The following is a 17,332-nucleotide window of genomic DNA, read 5'->3' as shown; positions in this document are numbered from 1 at the left end:
GGGAAGCAGAGGCAGGCGGATCTCTACGAGTTTGAGGCCAGCCTAGTCTCCATAGTGAATCCAGGACAGCTGGTGCTACAGGGAGAGCCTGTCTCTAAAAAAACAAAAAAAAAAAAAAAAAAAAGTTAAAATAATAAGAATTTGAACTTGGGACAGAGTTTGTATCAAAATGGCTGCTTCTAAAGGATTTAGGTTCTTAAAGTATGTTCTAAAGATTTAAAAATTTCTCTTCAAATATTAATAACATTAATTAGCTAGCCATTTAGAATGGTCATATTAAAACATTGGTAGTATTATTAGTAAGCTCAATGTTAACTTAAAGAAAAAAAAATACTCATTTTAGTAATCTCTTATGATTTCCAGGGATTTGATTCATGAATTAACAGTAATTTTGTTTCATTAAATATCCCTTTGAACTGATTATAAACAAGTTCAAGGTTCTTATTTTTAGAAATCAGCAAAATCCTCTTTGGGATCCCCTTCATTTCATATGCCGTTTTTTCAATGGCAGTCTGTATTTCCCAACTCTGTGTTTTTACCACATCTAAACTCATACTCATTTGGTTTCTTCCTCTGCTCTTACAATGAAACTGACAAGATATTTTTCAGTTCCTATCATACTGAGTCTATATGATACTGATAGCTCCTTTCTTGAAATTGTCACCATTCCTGACAGTCTTCCTAGATACCATGTGCTCTAATTCTTTTTGTCTGTAACACCATTGGTTCACAGGCTCCTGGTACCTGACCTATTTTTTATTGTGATACACTGAACGGGGGTCCATAGCCATGTTTAAGGACACAGCCTTATCACTAACTGCTTCAGGGACAGACCATCAGATGCACAATAAATGAATTCCAAAGCTTGGGATGAAGGCAGGGACAGAAAAATCACTGGGGACAAACCAATCTATTTAATTCTAGCCTCCCAAGAGAATGGGTCTTGTTGGCGGAGGCCCTCGGAGTAGCCCTGTTTCTGTCCGCTGACTGCTGACATTTTTTTCTTTTCTTTTTGATTGACAACAGTGTTTTTCTTTAAATAAATCTCTTGATTTCCTCCTCTCTCATTTCTGCCATTACACATGGATATTCTTCAGACCTATGATGAAATTTAGGGCATACTACTACAAAATGTACCCTTAGTCCTTAAGAAAACAATTAAGTTCAAATGTCTCTCAGAAAGAACCTCTTCCTGCCCTCCTCCCCTAAAGCAGGTCATAAAGGAATTCTCTAATCTTTCTCTAAAGTAGTTCATGAAACTTTGATTCCAGAGTTGGCCACCAGCTAGCAGGAGGAACGGGAAACGCTAATTTCTGAAGTCACAGACATCAAGAAGAATCTGGTGCATAGGACTTGCTAGGTTCACATAGTTTATTTCCAATGGATGATATTCATTTGTCCTGAAATCATACAAATTTATCTGTATGGCTATCTGCATAGTACATAAAAATACACACTTTCCCATTTCTCCTGATAGTTGTTTCTGAAGTTTCCTATAACATGTAAAACTTATTTTATACAATATGAATTTCTTTTGTTATTAATCTGCCTTTTGCTATAGGTAGCCATGAATGTAAAATCATTAAAATGGAAAGAAAAGATAGCACTCCCTCCATATACACATCATTTAAAATATTTTACTGAGCATCTGTCAGACAAATTTATTGGGGCTCTTGGATGCATATGTGTTTTAATTTCTGAAATATTTGTTTCATTTTTGCTCACTGCATTTTCTATACAGACTTCACAAAAACATCTTTCTATTGGTTCTCAGTCTATAGTGTCTAAATTTATTTTTTCCCCTGCTTTAGAACTTTCTTCTCTTCTTACTTACTTCATACTGGAGCTCACAGTTCTCTTTTTATCCTATATGTTTTCACTTGGTAACTTATTTTAACTATCATCACTGTGCTGACAGTTCAAAGTCATTGTCTCTCTAGTCCCTCCTCCAAAATCCCAACACATATTTCCAAGCAATTGCACAAAATAATTGCACAAGATAATTTTACATGTCTAAAACAATCCAAATGTTTTCCTTAAGGTGGCTTCTCTTTCTATATTACAGGCTCATCACCTACGTAATGTCTCTGTCCTTTGCCCTTGTATTTTAAATCAGGTGTCAAAAATCTATGCAGTCTGTTTTCATGTGATCCAGCCAAAACTGTTTTTCAACATTTGCTAATGTCTTGCTTAAAAAATAAAACACAAAGTAAAGCAAAACAAAACAAAAAAATATGCCACAAAGCCACGTGGTCCACAAATTCCAAAATATTTACTATCTGTCCCTTTATAATAGAAAAGATTTGCTTATGAGAGACCTGAGTGACTCCATCTTGGATAAAACCTCCATGGGACTGACCCAGCCCTGAGCCCTGTTCCAGGAGAAACCACACACACAAAAAAAGTATACTTGGAATGGATAGAGAACAACTCCCCCACCAACAGTCAATTAACCAGGGACAGGAAAGTACTAAAAGCCCAGATGTGTTTTCAGATTTCCTGAAGCCAGCAGTCTACGGTTTGGCACTGGGCTGCAACCAATCAGATGCTTGCCGGGCTGGAGACCCCCTAGTCCCCTACTTGCTGAACTTGCTGAAATAAACCTATAAAAACCTGTCTCCCAAAGCAAGGGGTCTCATATCTGATATCCGCTGAGTCGGTGACAGGGTGGGCCCAAGCTTAAGCTCGTAACAATAAAAAAACCCTTGTGTTTGCATCGGTCGGTTCCTTGGTGATCTTGGGGCCTCGTCCCAGGATCCCCAAGACCCCCAGGACCCCAGAACCAGAGGGTTTCTGGCAGGCTGGTAAGTGTCTGTTTCTAGTTGTGCCTGTCTGTGTCTGTCCTAACTTTTGTTCCAAGCCTCGAGGCAAACTTGTGAGCAGTGTGGTCAGGAGCGGCTGGAGCGGACACACTGGATAATGGTGACCTAAGAGGTCTGGAAGATGTTCCAGACCCCAGCAGAGGCGACGGAGGGCCCCAGACTCTGTTGATTTATGTGAAAGGACAGGGCGGGTCACTCCTGCGGCACACCAATTCACTACTGTCCTACTTTCTGTTTTTCTTCCGCATGGGGGGGATTTGCTACTTGGCCTTGTACTTGGCCTTCTGTGTGTCTTTCTGGCTCTCTGTTTTGTCTTTGGTTGTCTATTTCTCTGTGACTGAGTCGGTCAAATGGGACAGACTCCCTCTACACCTCTAGACCTGGTTCTTGCACATTTTGGAGAGGTTAAGACTCGAGCCCATAACCTCTCTGTTATTGTCAGGAAGGATAAACTAACTACTTTCTGCAGGTCTGAATGGCCCACTTTCAATGTGGGATGGCCCTTGGAGGGGACGTTAGATCCTGCTGTCATTAACATGGTTGAGAAAATTATTCTTCAACCACGTGTGGGACACTTGGATCAAATATCATACATAGTGGTCTGGGGAGATTTAGTTAATAACCCCCCTCCTTGGGTCAAGTCTTTTCTTTCTTTACAGAAAACTGAGGTGCTGACAGCTGCAGAACAACCCAGACAGCACCTAAGCCTGAAACCAAACCATCAGTACGGTCACTGTACCCTGTCTTACAGGGCAGCACAGAAGAAGATCTAATTTCCTCCCCCTCTTATCCACCTCCTCCACAGGAGGTACCCCCTCCAGAACCGGCTCCCCTGGTACCAGATTCTAAACAGGCACAGGGGGGGACCGGCTCAGGGGACTAGGAGAAGAAGGGCTGCAACACCAGAGGGTCCAGACTCTAGTGTTGTACCCCTCAGAGTTGCCAGCCCCGTGGATGAGGCTGGCAACCAGCCCCATTACTATTAGCCATTCGCCACTAGTGACCTTTACAACTGGAGAACCCAGAATGCTCCCTTTTCTGAAAATCCTAAGGAGCTTATTAATTTATTAGAAACTGTCTTATTCACACACCAACCCACTTGGGATGATTGTCATCAATTATTACAGGTCCTATTTACCACACAGGAAAGGGAACGTATCCAAACAGAAGCCAGGAAGTTAATTCCTGGCAATACTGGTGTTCCTACTACTGACCTGACACTAATTGATGCTGCCTATCCACTGACCCAGCCTGATTGGGATTATAATACTGCAGAAGGTAAGGGGAGGCTTCTGGTTTACCACCAGGCTCTGTTGGCAGGTCTTAAAGTGGCTGCTCGTAGGCCAACTAATTTGGCAAAGGTATATGATATCAGGAACTAAATGAAAGCCCAGCTGCGTCCTTAGAGTGAATAACAGATGCCTTCCACAGGTACACTCCATTAGACCCAGAGGCCAAAGATAATATAGCGGCAGTGGCTTTTGTTAACCATTCGGCTCTGGATATAAAAAAGGTCCAAAGAGTAGCCAAAGAGTAGAGAGACTGGGTAAAAAGGGCTTAAGGGATTTAATAACTGTGTCCGAGAAAGTACAATAGGGATAGTGCAGAGGAAAAACAGATAAGGGCAGAAAGGAGGCAGAACTAAAAAAAAAAAACAAAAACAGCTCAAATGGTGGCAAAGAAACTGTTGGAAGACATACTCCCCAGGTATGGCTTTCCACAGATATCCTGCTGGCTGCCACTGTGGATCCAGAGGACCGGTGGAGGCATCTGAGACATAGTGTCGGGGAAAGGAGTCTCTTGAAGTATGTGGATGACCTACTTGTGGCAGCAGACAGCCAAGAGATTTGCATGGACGACACAGAACTCCTGTTGCAGACGTTGGGAAGCCTGGGCTATCGGGCCTCTGCTAAAAAGGCCCAGCTATGCAAAGAGACCTTAACTAAATTGATCTTAGAGACTGGCAGTGACTGGGTGACTCTCCTTTCGTTTGCACTCTATCGAGTGCGTAACTCCCCTTACCAGATAGGATTAACCCCCTTTGAGATCATGTTTGGAATGCCTCCAGAACTTGACCATCACCACACCACATGCAACTGAAGGAGTTTTAAAGCAGACCCCGGACAGAGGGCTAAGTAACATCCCATTATCCCTAACCTCCTTGGCAGAAATGGTTCTGCAGAATAGGAGAGGTCTAGACCTATTGTTCTTGCAGGAGGGAGGCCTCTGTGCTGCCCTTCAGGAAGAGTGTTGTTTTTATGTAGATCACTCTGGGATCATCAAAGAATCCCTGGCCAAGGTTAGAGAAAGTCTGGCTTGAAGAGAGAACGAATATAGGGCTAAACAAGGATGGTTTGAATGCTGGTTCAACAGCTCCCCTTGGTTGACCACTTTGATTTCAACCTTACTTGGACCCCTCCTCATTCTGATTATGCTCTTGACTTTTGGACCTTGCATTTTAAATAAATTAGTAGCTTTTATAAAAGAGCGGCTGGGAGCTATACAGCTAATGGTAATTCAAACCCACTATCAGTCCCTCCAGAACCTGGGGGATAAAGAACATGAGGTGAGGGAGTGCCCAAGATTGGGTCCACAAGGTATTAGTCAGAGGGGGGAATGAGAGACCTGAGTGACTCCATTTTGGATAAAACCTCCATGGGACTGACCCAGCCCTGAGCCCTGTTCCAGGAGAAACCACACACACAAAAAAAGTATACTTGGAATGGATAGAGAACAACTCCCCCGCCAACGGTCAACTAACCAGGGACAGGAAAATACTAAAAGTCCAGATGTGTTTTCAGATTTCCTGAAGCCAGCAGTTTATGGTTTGGCACTGGGCTGCAACCAATCAGATGCTTGCCGGGCTGGAGATCCCCTAATCCCCTACTTGCTGAACTTGCTGAAATAAACCTATAAAAACCTGTCTCCCAAAGCAAGGGGTCTCATATCAGAGATCTGCTGGGTTGGTGACAGAGTGAGCCCAAGCTTAAGCTTGTAACAATAAAAAACCCTTGTGTTTGCATGGGTCAGCTCCTTGGTGGTCTTTGGGGTCTCATGAACTGGGCACAACACTTACTCTGTCTTAATGGTTATTAAATAGTCTCAAATTTTTTTTCTCCCTCTCTCTAATTTTAGTGTCTCAAAATCGAGATATTTCATTCAGAAAATGATAGGAAGACTTCCTATTTGGCATCACAGATAAATAAATCTTGGTATAACAAATACTTATTTGATTTTTGCTCTCCTTTTGCTTTTCTGGCACAGAGCACAAAAACTGTTGGAATCTCCTGAGTCACAGAAGTGTCTTTTGTTATTCATGCCTGAGTTTCTGTTAATGAGGTAGTTCTTGGTGGACCCCTAGCAGACTAAGGATTGGAACTATGCAGCAGAGAAACAAATCACCAAAGTAGTGGGTTGGAACTTTCAGTTCCCCCTCTTCCCCATGTGATTCAATCTCCAAGGAAGAGAAAGACGTTTCAAACTGACTCCAGGCGCTAAAATCAATCAATCAATCAATCAATCAATCAATCAATCAATCAGTCAGTCAATCATGCCTACACAATGAATGACAAAGAGCTGTCAGACTGTCAAGCACATCCATGTACTGAGAGGGTAGCATGCCCAGAAGGCACATGGAAACTGCCCCAATCCTCATGCTTACTTGGTCCTAGCCATCTCTTTATTTGGCATTTCTATGTTGTATCCTTTTTGATAAGTACAGAGCTCTATTAGTTACTCTTCTCATTGCTGTCATAAATTACCTGACAAAAACAACTTAGGGAAGGAAAAGTTTACTTTGGCTCATGATTTGCAGGGCTTACAGTTCATTGTGGCTGGGAAGATTTGGGGCCTAGAGCATGAGACAGCTGACAACATGATTTCTGCAGTCAGGAAGCCATGATGAATGCTGGTGCTTGGCTTGCTGTCTCCTTTGTTTTTATTCAGTCTGGTACCATAGCCTATGGATGATGCCAGAATATTCAGGGTGGGTCCTCCTTACTCAGTTAAGCCTCTCTAGAACTGTTCTCATAGACATACCCAGAAATGTGTCTCCTAGGTGACTTCTGTGACTTCCCAGTGCTTTCTGAAATTCCAAGTCATTCTAACGAATTATTCAACCTGAGGGAACATTATAGTAGGTGTTTCTTTTGTAGTTGGCTGTGCTAAAGTGTGGGCAATCTGGAGAAAGTTCCTGCAAATAGCATTTGAAATGAGTGCAGTCTTCATGGGACATGCACAAATCTTAGCAGTCAGTGTTAGAACAAAAATGAATTGAAATGTAGGATGCCTGATTGGTGTTTGCCTTGCACACTGGCACTTGAATTCTCATTCCAGAAACTTTGTCTTATTTCACTACTCTGAAAGTTTTCTACAATGTACAATACAACTCTATTTTTGTTTTGGATGCAAAGGATCAGGGAGAGTAAAGGTAAGCCTCGGAGCTCCAGAAAGAGGCTGTCAGCCCCAGAAAGAGGCTGGCGGGGGTTCCAGGACCAGGGAAACAGAGGGAGGTGAGGGCGGGACCAGGACCAGAAGCGGTGCTCCTGGAGCCCAAGAAAGGGACTGAGTTGGTTTGGGTGAGAAGGATCAGGAAGCAGTATTGGTTCCCCAGGTATCTGGGGCCCCAAGACTAGGAATGGCGCAGGGCCCAAACTAGGAGTATAGAAGGGCGGGAGGCATGGAAGGGTGAATGTGGCTTAGGGAGTCCAGGCGCGATAGCTGCGCTATAGACTTACCCCAAGAGGCCTGAGTATGGAGAGAATTTGCATATTTTATTTAAGCGGAAAAAAGCTATCTGCAATTGTGAATTAAATCATTTTTGAACAGCTTTTAAAAAATAATTTAAATCATTAATTTTTTTTAAAAAAAGAAGATATACCTGTGGTGAAAAAAAATCAGGATTTAACATGTATGCTATCAATATAAGATTTAAATGTAATCCCTAACAACTCTTTCTGGTTTCCATCCATAAATAAGGGAAATAGAAAAAAAAAATAACTTTAAGAACTTGTCTGGTTTTAAAGTTCTATGATTTTAATGATGTGATCTATTTCTTTAGTATTTAATATTTTGTCATACAGCCTTGACAGCACACTTTTAATTCTATAGTTCAATAGGGCAAGTCACTAATGGTTAAAAAATTCATATAAAACAACTTGAAAGTCTATTTAAAAAAGCAGTTAGTGAAAGTAGATATTTAATTTCTTTGTACTAAATCTAAAAATCCTTCACTAAACTTGGTTTGACTTTATTTGCTGCTTAAGATATCTCTAAAGAGAGTCTATCATATCAGCATAGTCATCATGATCCAAGCTGCAAATAACAGCGAGTGTCAATGTCAATTTTGCTTTCTCACATTTGCTTCCCTTCACTTCATCTGATTTTAATAATCCCTGTCAAACCACAAACAGTCCAAATTACCTTCATGACACAGAAGCTTTCAAGGAGCAGACAGAATCTCAGCTTTCATTTAGCAACTACAAAAGAAAGCTGTCCAGCTGGACAAATATTATTTCCACACTTGACAATCTCTACATTGAGCATGCATTTTAATTTTAACTAAACCTGCCAGGAGTTTGATATGAGCTTCTTGTTTTATGTAGATTGACTCACAGGATTATCAGACCAATGACTGTAATTGTGATGAAAGCATGCAGCATTTATCCACAAGAAGATAAATTACATACCAAAGCAGAGGGACCAAAATGAACATACAGGAGATAACATGTAGAGATTGAGTGTAGGGGGAAAAACTATTTAAATTAGATTCTTTAATTACTAAGTGAAGTCTAAAGGTGAATAATATATTCTTGATTATAATTTTGAAATGTAACACCTAACATCTAAACTATAATATTAAAATTTTATAGCTGATAAACAGGTTCTAAGAATGAAATATGAAGTGACTTTTAAAAATCATTTTAGAGGGCCAGGATATAAGTTAGAGCTAAGGTGCTTGCCTCTTGAACACACAAGGCCCTAAGTTCAATACCCAGTACTGCAAAACAAAACCAACAAAACACACACATACACACACACACACACACACACACACACACACACACACACACACACACCGTTGCATTAGAACTGGCTTGACTTTAAAGTCATTGTCCAAGAAAAGTTTTATTTGAAAAATAGAGTAAATTTTTGACAAGATACTAAAATTCTCTTCTATATTAATCAACATGTCATAATTTTGAAATGTACATATTAATAGGATCAATTATATGATTTAGCTAAACTTATTGACTTATGCAATAATTATATTCAGAATGGGTTTAAGGGGCTGGAGAGATAGCTTAGTGGTTAAGAGTACAGAACCTGGGCTCAGTTCACAATACCCACATATCCACTAACTAGACATAACTCCAGTTCCAGAAGATCCAACACCTTCTTCTGACCTCTATAGGCATTGCACTACATGAGGGCACTTACATAAATGCAGGAAAACACTCATAGACATAAAATTAAAATAAATTTAAAAAACTATTTTATTATTTTTATTGCATGTGTATGAATATTTTGCCTGCATGTATGTAAGTGTGCCACATGCCCATAATGCTCACAGAGGTCAGAAGAGGGTTTTGGATCCCCTGAAACTGGAGTTATGGACAGCTGTTAGCTGCCATGTGTGTGTTGGGAATCAAACTTGGACCCTCCAGAAGAACAGTAAGTACTCTTAACCACTAAGCCATCTTGCCAGCCCCTAAAATAAATGAATTTTAAAAAAGAATTTATAAAAATAACATTCTTGTCAGGTATAGTGAAATAAGCCTTTGATCCTAGCACTCAGGAGGCAAAGGCAGATGGATCACTTTGAGTTAATGGCCAGCTTGGTCTACATAGGGTGTTCCAGGCCAGCCAGTACTACACAGGAGACATTGTCTCAAAAAGACAAAACAAACAAAAAGAATTCTTATTTTCTAGATAGAGTAACACATGCCTAGAGTCTCAGTACTCAGGAGGTTGAGGCTGGATGATGGTAAATTTAAAGCCAGTCAGAGCTATAAGTCAAGACCCTGTCTCAAAAAACCAATACCAAAACAAAAGATACAAGATATTCTTTTACTTTAATAAAGCTACCTTTGCTCTGTAACATAAAAAGGGGTATGTAGGCTGAAGAGATGTCTCAGTGATTAAAAACACTGGTTGCTCTTGTAGAAGACCCAGGTTCAAATCCCAGCACCGACATGGTTGCTAACAACCATTGGTAACTCCACTTCCAAGGGATCTAAGACCCTCTTCAAGCATTTCATGACATGGGTGCACTTACATACATGCAGGTATAACACTCATACACATAAAATAAAAATAAATAATTTTAAAAAAGAAAAATGCTTATATCAGTTAAATAAAATAAAAACATAAACATGATTCTTGACAAAATTTTCTTTTCTTTTTTTTTTTTTGTGTGTGTGTGTGTGTGTGTGTTACTCATGATCAAACTCAGGACTTTGGACATGCTAGGCAATGACTATATCATCAAACTGTAAGTCCCATCCCCATTTTCATATATTTTAATCTGTGCTGTGAGTTCATATGAGAAACCGCCCAGCTATCTGGCTCTTTCCACCCCCTCTTCTGCAATGATCCCTGAGCCTCAGGGCATTTCTTAATCCCATCAAGTTAATAATCAAAATTAACCACAATTCCTTGATGTCATACTACAGTTTTAGAAGACTAACATATAGACAGCATTGTTCAAACTTTTTAGATAGCAGTCACAAGTTAAAGAACAAAAACAAACAGCTATTTAATGTATGTATATTTGTAAGTATCTTAAAATTTACAAACATAACTTAAGTGCCTACCCTGATTCTTTCTTAATTAAAAATATATACATTTTTTATTTTATGTATATGAGTGTGCTGCTTCATGTATGTAAGTGCACTATATGTATGCAGTGTCTATGGAGACCAGAAGAGGGTGTCAGATCCCCTGGAACTGAGAGATAGAATGTGAGCAATGGAATTTGAACTCAGGTTCTCTGCAGGAGAAGCAAGTGCTCTTAACCACTGAGCAGTTCTCCAGTCCTCACTTTCTTATTTCTATTTTACTCTTTTTTATTCCTTTTCCTTTATCATAAATGCTGTCTACAGATATCAGCACCTAGCCTTTGGTTCAAAATTTTTAGATTAAAAAATTCCTATGGGATCATTGTGTATAATTATCTATAAAAATATGAATGATTAATTCAGAAAAGAGGTTCTCTGAGAAAAGGCATAAAAAGAAAAGAGCAAAAAACTAAAAATGTAGCTTGGGCTCACTAATGGGGTATGAAAAAAGCCATGGAATATAAACAAAGTAGGATGGGAGGCCAGAAAAAAACAATTATGAAAGAGGTGAATGTTGCCAAAGAGACTGTCAATAAAAGCCTGTTTTTATAACATGCCTCTGTTACAATATTTTCAGAAAGTATAGTTCAAAGTCAGTTAAAGCTGAATGATTGGAGACACTTGCTAAAAATCTAAGTACCTGGGCCATCCCAGATGTGGTAAGTCCAATTCTCTCAGCTTAGGTACCCAAATTGGCAACATAGAAGTTTCCCAGGGTATTCTTTTCACCCAACATTTTTATTTCAATGACTTTTACCAAGAAACTTCAAAGTGTTACTTCCCAAGAATATGAAGTCTCACTTCCTACATCAGATGTATTTGTGAAAAGCCATTAGGTGAGTGTTTGCGTGCCAAACCATTACTCCCTGAGGATTACCATGATGACTTCTAAATTATGCTTATACAGAATATCTAGCCTTTAAACAAATGAACTTTATCCCTTAATATTTCTGTATTATTCACAACAAGAAGTTGGCCAAATGGACTCTCTCATCACATTATCTTTACTCAATGTAGAAGCACATTATGCTTTTGTTTTGTAATTTTGATACAAGAGTTTCGCTCTGTTATCCTGGCTGACCTTGATCTTGTGATCCTCCTACCTTAGCCTCCCTAGGAGCTGAGATTACAGGGCTGTGTCACCAAACAGGGCTCAGAAGCAATTGGATTTAAAACTACAATATAACATTAACACATTTCATTTTTATTTTAAACTGAACTGGTTAAATATCATGCAATCAAGTTGTATTTGAAGAATTCACGGGGCAGAAAGTGCCATAAGAAGAGGTCTTCGTAAGACAAAGGCTGAAGTTTGTGGTTTGAACTTTAACTTTCCTTATGTGCTGAGCTCTGTTTAAGAAAAAAAAAAAGAATTTGTTAACTTATCACAGAGAGAAAACCAAGAGGTATGAAGTGTGAATCTATTCACAGATAGGAAGCAGCGAGTTGTGGTGGTACACATACAGCACCAGAGATGGAACCATGCAGATCACAAATTTGAGCCCAAGGTACATTTTAAGACCCTGTGTCAAAAACAAGGAGGGGAGGCTGGCTGGGGCCTGGATATGGAGATAGCTCAATCCATAAAGTGCCTACCACACATGCACAAGAACTCGAGTTCAGCCAGCACCCACATAAAATGCCCAGCACGGTATGTATCTATAACTCCAGTACAGGAGGAGGGGGGTAAAGAATGAAGGGTGAGAGGTAGAGGGGGATGAAGTACGATTAGGAGGATGGGGAGAGGCAGGTGAATTTCCGAAATTCATTGGCTAGCTAACTTAGCTGAATCAATGAGCTCCAGGTTTACTGAGAGGCATTGTCTCAAAAACTTAGGTGGAGCCTGGTGGCACACACTTTTAATCCCAGCACTCTGGAATCAGAGACAGGAAATCTCTGTGAGATTGAGGCCAGCCTGGTCTACATAACAAGTTCTAGGCCAGCTGGGGCTATAGGAGACCCTGTATCAAAACAAACAAATAACCTTAGGTGGACAGCAATCAAGGAAGACACTGGATGTCGACCTCTGACCTCCACATGCACACACATGCAAGTACACTTGCATGCACAGGGACATATGCCCACACAAAAACATAACCCCCCCCCACACACACAGGGGTCGGGGGGCATAGCTAAGAAAATCCTAGTTAATCTCAGATGAGGTAACTGAATCCTTACATGCACTCACTTATTAATCCTTACAATCCTGTGAAGTATGGCTTAAACCTCATTTTCCAGACAAGGAAGCTGAGAAATGGAATCATAAAACCTTACTGAGACCTCACAGCTAGAAATAGGAAGTGAGAGTCAAAGAGGACTCTTATTTCCAGAATCTATACTCCACTGCTGCAATGTAATATAAAGGAATTTTGAGATGTTGAAACAGTTTAGCTCTCTCTATAGGAAGAAAGGCATGCTGTTCATGTTCTGAGATTATCTTATTTGGCTCTTTATACAACTGCTTTCAAGAAATTTTGGAGCAGTTTCATCCCTGCTTAGGTTTAGCTATTAGATCCCATACTATTGACCTTGAATTATGACAACAGTTTCCAAATTAGCATAAATGTGGAATTTAAGTATCATACCTAAAAGTAGAAAATTATTTTAAAAGATACTTAAGTCTCTCTATAAAGGCAGCATACTGACTTAAAGCCACTTGTCAGATTTCAATGTATCAATCATTACTTGTTAAAAATGCAGATGTCCAGTAGGTTTGAGGTTTTGCATTTCTAGTAAATTCCCAAGTGATGGGAACACTGCTATGTGGCATCATATTTCTAATAGTCAGGGTTTAGACCTCAAACCTAGATTAGATTCCTCTGTTGGAGTTCCAGCTCTATGACTTATTAGCTGTGTAATCTTCTCTTTATATACCTCTACAACTGTAAAGCAGTGAAATCACTAAAAGAGTGCTATCAAGATCATTCAAGTTAATTCACAGATGGTACATTGAAGACTCTGTGGCATGTAGAAAGAATTCAATAAATGTCATCTCTTGGTATTATTGAAAAATATTAAAAGCATATATCATGTCCCATTAGAAAGCCATTTACAGAATCGACTGATCCAACAGAAACAATAAACACAATGCTTCACTCTTATCCAAGCAGTAACTAGAACATCATCGTACACTGAAGGACATTAAACACTGAAGTTAGACCCACTATGTAGCTTTATTAAATATATATAAATCTGAAACTGTCCTGAATGAATTTACCTGAAGCTGGCTAGGTCCAAGATACTTAAGGACCGTACTTCATTTCTGAGTCAGAAGACTATTTTTATAATACAGGTACATAATGTGTTAGAATTCATTAATTTGCAAAGCTCCCTCTAAATTTAAAAATATCCATATTTGCTTTAAAATTTTCATTTTTTATGAAATAGATATTACAAGTACAATTAATTTGAACAATAATGATGATTTAAAATTTTTGTTTTTGAGTAACACCATAGTTTAAGTGAGTTGGAAAATTTAACCCAATCTTTCACAGGTAACTGTGAACATTAAAAATACATTATTATTGGTTCTTTGGGAATTTCATTCAATATATTTTGATTATATTCAGAGCACCTTCCCCCTCCACTTTATGTCCTCTTTTTTTCTCTTCCTTTAAAGGCCTATCGGGTTTAATTTATATTCCCCAAATGTTCTTTGGTGTGGGGCCATCTCTTGGAGTCTGGCCAACTTAGCAGGTTCATACCCTAAAAGAAATGACTGCACAATGGAGTATAATTACCTCTTCCTGTTAAGGCCTGGAGTGTAGAAAAAATATATTACCATCAGAATTATAGTGATGAGAGTGATATTATATAGATGTTAGAATCAGTAATAAAGATTAAAATTTCAACCTGAAATATGCCTCAGCATCTATCTCTGTTGAACTAGACCTTTCTCTCTCCCTTGGTCACCTGCTGTTTCTTGTTTTAACAATATTATTAGAGGCAAAAATCACCAGTATCAAATCATTTGGAGTACGAGTACAAGAAGAACAGATTAAGAACAATTAAACCAAAACCGCATCTTGTTGTTTCATGTTTTTCTGAATAAAATATATCTGAAAAACAAAATTTTCTGAAAATGCCCAAGCTAACTTTTTCTCCTTAACGTGGAAGGAATTAGCTGTCTCTTAACTCCAGGGAAGAATTTTACTTCAGTATGACCTATTTATACATCTTAGATTTATAATATGAATTTTTTAATGACCCCAAACTGAAGGAAATGTAGAAACCTACCTGAAAACTTGACAATAAGGTTGTGACACCAACCAAAACAACTAGAGAATTTAAAGTTTAACTGACACAAAAAAACCCCAAATCAGTCTGTTATCCTCCTAATTTAAAGAACAGTTACTCCCTGAAATAGTGATGGCATGTCAGCTGCTGCTTTGAAACGCCTGAATTTTGTCATTTGGCGTTTGTGTCACAACCTTAATATTATTTAAACATACCTCCTAACATCTATTATTTTAAAAATATTTTGGAATTGAAGATATTCTAAAGCTTTGAAGAAGCAAACCTCAAAGCACTGCAATTCCTAGTGTGCCACTTTTATTAGAAGTAGTGCATAAAACAATTGCTGTTGACAAATCTAATTCATTAGAAGGTGAGATGGCTGCATTTTAAAATAACTGGCTGGCATCATTATCTGCAGTGCCTTTTATGAATTATTCCTCTTTTCCCTTTTGACTGAACTTGTCAGTTCTTTCACAGCCTGAGTGCTATGCCTTATAGTCAGTGCTTTCAACATGTTTAGACAAGTCACAAGTTAAATAAGAAGTGTATTTTATTTTCTAGAAATGAGAAAGGGTAACAGAAATACAGATTATTTCATTCAATGCATTGATTTTTAACTAAAGACAAAGTCAGTTAGTGGTGGTTTCACCTCACACAAAGGATTTAGAAATAAAAGTAGACTGTTTGTGTAGAAAGGGGAGTTTCAAAGAGAGTGACAATAAGAGAGATGCTGGAAGCCTGGCTGCACTGTCATGCAGAAACTTGGTTGAAAATTGAATTGTGCTTCCCCTGACATTGGAGATCAGGTATATCATAAGGCTGACAGCTGGCTGGCACGCTAACTTCCCAAGAAAAGTACGAGCTGTATTCTCTGAGAGGCCACAGGAATAAAATTATAGAAGCCTGGGAGAAACAGTAGGCAGAGTACACATTACTCAAAATATGAAGAAAAACATTTCTTACCTACTTTTATTTCAGAAGAATCTAAGAATGAGCTGGTCTAATCCCAAGTAGGGAAAGAGTTATTTCCTATGAGTTATTAGTAGAATGGCCTCTCCTTTAGTCTCTCCAGCAGTCTTTTCCAGTTTTTATAAATAATTGCACAAAGCTTCATCACTGACAGGGTAGAGGATGGGACACATTCAAAACTTGAGTTATCTTCTCCATCATGACATTATAGCCTTCAGGCTTGAGCCATGAACCAGATGTGAGTGACACGTAAAGACATCCTAGGCATGGGATACCAAAATGTCAATTAACGAAAAGTCCAGAATTTATAGGCTCATGCATAACAGTGTCACCTAGACAACATATATTTAAAACAGTCCATTATTTTCTACATACTGATCATACCTAAAGTACTTCAGCTCAAAGAGAGTAAGGCATACTGAAGATGGTAGGCTCAGAGCCTGGGCACAAACAACCTAATAAGCTAGGCTCAGCTACTCATTGTCAAAAGGTCAATTAAAGAGACAAGGAGTGGTGCAAAGCAGAGGAGGATGCTCACTGTGGTCACACTGGGAGGAGGAACAAAGCAATCCAGTAACCCCTGCCCCAGTCCATCTTTGGGGTTATGATGAGAGGTTTGGGTTTAAATAGATGGCAAGAGATATACATAGCTAAGCAGTCCTGCCAAGGCATGGATCCCATTCATCACTGACCATCAATGTCTTGGCTCTAGTCTCTCCTGAAAGGTAGTCTGACAAGTAGAGTTGTGTGAAATCTTTCTCCTGGAGAAAAGTTCCTCCTCTGGCTCGCATCAGCCTCCAGACTTTTCCTCCTCCCAGCATAAGACTCATGGAGAAGTTCTACTTCATTGAGTAGCATTCCTTCAATAGTATGATAACTAAAGAAAGGGGAAAAGTGTCTCTATTTAGAATATCCTTGGCCTGTCAGGAAGGTTACTGTTGTACCATGGAAAACAGGCAATGCCATTCAATCCAATTACCTTTTCCTGTTTAGTTACCTGTTGCCCCCTAGAGTTTATTAAAGCCATATCTTCTCCACTTCTCTGAGAGATATTAAAAATAGATATCTGAGAGCTCTCCGCACCGGGACTCCCTAAGCCACATTCACCCTTCCATCCCTCCCGCCGTTCTATACTCCTAGTTTGGGCCCTGCACCATTCCTAGTCTTGAGGCCCCAGACACCTGGGGAACCATACTGCTTCCTGATCCTTCTCACCCAGACCAACTCAGTCCCTTTCTTGGGCTCCAGGAGCACCGCTTCTGGTCCTGGCCCCGCCCTCACCTCTCTCTGCTTCCCTGGGCATGCACCACCCGCCAGACTCTTTCTGGGGCTGAGAGCCTCTTTCTGGGGCTCCGAGGCCTGCCTTTACTCTCCCCGATCCTTTGCATCCAGTACAACCCAGCTACTCAATCCACTCCCTGGGAAATCTTGGGGCTTCTTCCCTCCCCATCTGCCTTTGCATCCATG

General features: G+C 39.6%; 1 protein-coding gene across 9 annotated transcripts in view; it reads right to left on the bottom strand.

Annotated features, from left to right (window-relative positions):
* Window positions 1–17,332, bottom strand: part of Kiaa0825 (KIAA0825 ortholog) — a 485,775-nt gene that overhangs the window by 443,108 nt on the left and 25,335 nt on the right. Inside the window, exons 2-3 of one of the 9 annotated variants that reach the window (XM_029561731.1) lie at window positions 16,558–16,742; window positions 15,860–16,125 (exon numbers count right to left, since the gene is read on the bottom strand). The exons of 7 other annotated variants lie outside the window; for them this stretch is intronic. The gene's annotated coding sequence lies outside the window, so the exon portion shown is untranslated. The remainder of the gene's footprint in view (window positions 1–15,859; window positions 16,126–16,557; window positions 16,743–17,332) is intronic. One more of the 9 variants, XM_029561732.1, reaches the window with a different exon arrangement.

The sequence above is a fragment of the Nannospalax galili genome, unplaced genomic scaffold, assembly GCF_000622305.1.
Source record: "Nannospalax galili isolate Female #2095 unplaced genomic scaffold, S.galili_v1.0 scaffold173, whole genome shotgun sequence".
Lineage (NCBI taxonomy): Eukaryota > Metazoa > Chordata > Mammalia > Rodentia > Spalacidae > Nannospalax > Nannospalax galili.
The sequence above is the reverse complement of the archived record's forward strand: the minus strand, read 5'-3'. Positions and strand labels throughout refer to the sequence as shown.